The following is a 2,955-nucleotide window of genomic DNA, read 5'->3' as shown; positions in this document are numbered from 1 at the left end:
GGACCTCTCCAAAGTGCTGAAAAGCAGTAGTGTCTCTCTGGAGACTAAGGTGTGTCTGATACAGTCCATAGTCTTTGTAATCAGTTGCTATGCATCACAGTGCTGGACAATGACTAGGCAGGATAGAAGGAGAATTGATGTCTTGAGCTGTGGTGCTGGACAAGAGTATTGAATGTATCATGGATGTCTAAGAAAATAAACAGGTTCATCCTGGAGAGGATTAAACTGGGCTGCTCCTTGGAACAATGATTCTGAGGCTTTGTCTGATATAGTTTGGACATGTTGCAAGGAGGGACTGGTCCTTGGAGAGGGACATCATGCTTGGGAGGGTGGAGGGATAGCACAGGAGGGGAAGACCCTCTATGAGGTGGATTGGTTCAGTGACTGGGGTAATTGGGGTGGTGGTGCTGGAAACAGTGAGACTGGCACAGAACAGAGCAGGGTTTAGGGCTGTTGTACATAGGGTCGCTATGAGTCACAGGCAACGCGACAGCACATAACAACAATACAAGTGGGCGTGAGTTAAATGGATTGTTGGTATCCAGTTTGGAAAGATGTGTGGAGCACCTGGATTCAACAACTGTCTGTTTTCTTGTTTGGGTTGAGGTTTGCATGTGAACAGTTTGCTTCTTTTTTGTTTGGTTTGTTTTGTTTTGTTCACAACTGGGTATGAGCCAATTGGATTTGGCCTTGTATTTACAAATGCAGTTGATCAGCTATATGGAACTCTACAAAAGACTGTTTTCTTGTTTTGACTGAAGTTTGAGAATTAACTGTTTGCTTGTTCGTTCACAATTGAATGTGAGCTGGTTAAATTTCACCTTTTATTTAAAAAGATAGTCACCATTTGGGCATGAATATTTTTTCGTTTCTTTCACAATTGTGTGTGAGCCAATTGCATTTGGCCTTGTATTTTAAAAGATAGTGGATCACCAGTTTGGTGCTGGTATCCAGTTTGGGAAGATGTGAGGAGCAACTGGATTCTTCCAAGCTGTGTTTTCTTGTTTTGGTTTAGGCTTGCATGTGGACATTTTGCCTTTTTTTTTTTTTTAACTTTTTGTGCTCACAATTGGGTGTTAGCAAATTAGGTTTTACCTAGTATATAAAAAAGTAATTGTAAGAAAAAGTAGTTGTTTGGCCGTTTGAGGCTGGTATCCAGTTTGAGGATAAATGTGGAACAGCTGTATTCTACAAATGTGTGTTTTCTTGTTTTGATTGATGACTGAGTGTGGACTGTTTGCTTGTTTTATTGTTTCATTCACAATTGGGTGTAAACCCATTAGATTTTGCCTTTTATTTGAAAAGGCAGTTGTTTGGCAGTTTGGGGCTGTTACCCAGTTTTGAAAGATGTGTGAAGCTCTTGGATTCTACAAAGGTGTGTTTCCTTGTTTGGTTTGATGTTTGAGTGTGTACTGTTGGTTTGTTTTTTTGTTTCTGTTGTTGTTATTTCCTTCACAATTGGGTGTGAGGCAATTGGATTTGGCCTTCTAATTAAAAAGGTAGAGCTAGTTGCCAGCTTGGTGCTAGCGTCCAGTATAAGGAGATGTGTGGGACAGCTGTATCCTTCAAAGTTGTGTTTTCTTTTTTTGGTTGATGCTTGGGTGTGGATTGTTTCCTTCTTTTTCCGTTTTGTTCACAATTGGGTGTGAACCAATTGCATTTGGCCTTGTATTTAAAAAGTTGTTTGGTCGCCAATATGGAGCTGGTATGTAGTTTGGATAGACGTGTGGAACAGCTGGATTCTACAAAGGTGTGTTTTCTTATTTTGATAGAGGCATAGGTGTGGACTCTTTGCTTGCTTGTTTGTTTTTCTTTCCTTGTTCACAGTTGGGTGTGAGCCGATTTGATTTGGCTTTGCATTTAAAAAGGCAGTTTGGGGTAGGTATCCAGTTTTTGTAGATGTGTGAAGCAGGGGGATTATATAAAGGTTTTTGTTGAAGCTTGGGTGTGGATTGTTTGCTTGGTTTTTTTTTGTTTGTTTTGTTCATAATTGGTTGTGAAGAGATTGGATGTGGCTTTGTATTAAAAAAAACAAACAACAAAAAATAGCTGGTTGCCAGTTTGGGGCTGGTATTCAGTTTGGGGACATGTGTGGAGCACCTGGAACCTACAGTGGTATGCTTTTTTGTTTTGTTTGAGGTTTGGGTGTGGACTGTTTGCTTAGGGTTTTGTTTGTTTCTTTCATTGCAATTGAGTGTGAGCTGATTGGATTTGGCCTTGTATTTAAAAAAACAGCTGGTTTTCAGTTTGAGGCTGATAGCCAGTTTGGGGAGATGTATGGAGATGTTGGATTTTACAAAGGTGTGTTTTTTTGTTTTGGTTAAGACTTGGGTGTGCACAGTTTACTTACTTTTTTGTTTTGTTTCTGATTGGGTTTGATGTGATTAGATTTGGCCTTGTATTTTAAAAAAGTAGTTGGTTGCGAGTTTGGGGTTAGTATCCAGTATAGGCATATGTGTGTAACAGCTGGATTCTTCAAAGTTGTGGTCTCTTGTTTTGGTTGATTCTTGGTTGTGGACTGTTTGGTTGTTCTGCTTTTTGCAGGGGTTCTTCAGAATTGGGTGTGAGTCAATTGTATTTGGCCTTCTATTTAAAAAGGCAATTGGATCCAGTTTGGGAACTGTATGCAGTTTTTGGAGATGAGTGAAGCAGCTGGATTCTACAAAGATGTGTTTTCTTGTTTTGGTTGATCCTTGTGGGAGGATTATTTGCTTGATTTTTGCTTTTGTTCCCTGTTGGGTGTGAGGTGATTGGATTTGGCTTTGTATTTAAAAATGATGTTGGATTGAAGCAGGAACTGGGTCAAGGCCCTTGCCTTTGTCATGTCCTCGCCTCTCATCCCACATCCAACCACTCCAGGATTCCTGAACTCCTTGCTGTCCTGTGGGAATCTTCAGGTTACTTTGTAATTTATATATAATTTTATTAATTTTAATGAACATTTACAGATATTTT

General features: G+C 39.7%; 1 pseudogene; it reads left to right on the top strand.

Annotated features, from left to right (window-relative positions):
• Positions 1 to 1,696: 1,696 nt before the first annotated feature.
• The window catches only part of LOC102847410, a 15,320-nt pseudogene continuing 14,061 nt past the window's right edge, over positions 1,697 to 2,955 (top strand).

The sequence above is a fragment of the Elephantulus edwardii genome, unplaced genomic scaffold (assembly GCF_000299155.1).
Source record: "Elephantulus edwardii isolate Elephantulus edwardi_28Jun2011 unplaced genomic scaffold, EleEdw1.0 scaffold00239, whole genome shotgun sequence".
NCBI classification, from domain to species: Eukaryota; Metazoa; Chordata; class Mammalia; order Macroscelidea; family Macroscelididae; genus Elephantulus; species Elephantulus edwardii.
This window is presented reverse-complemented; position numbering and strand designations above follow the sequence as displayed.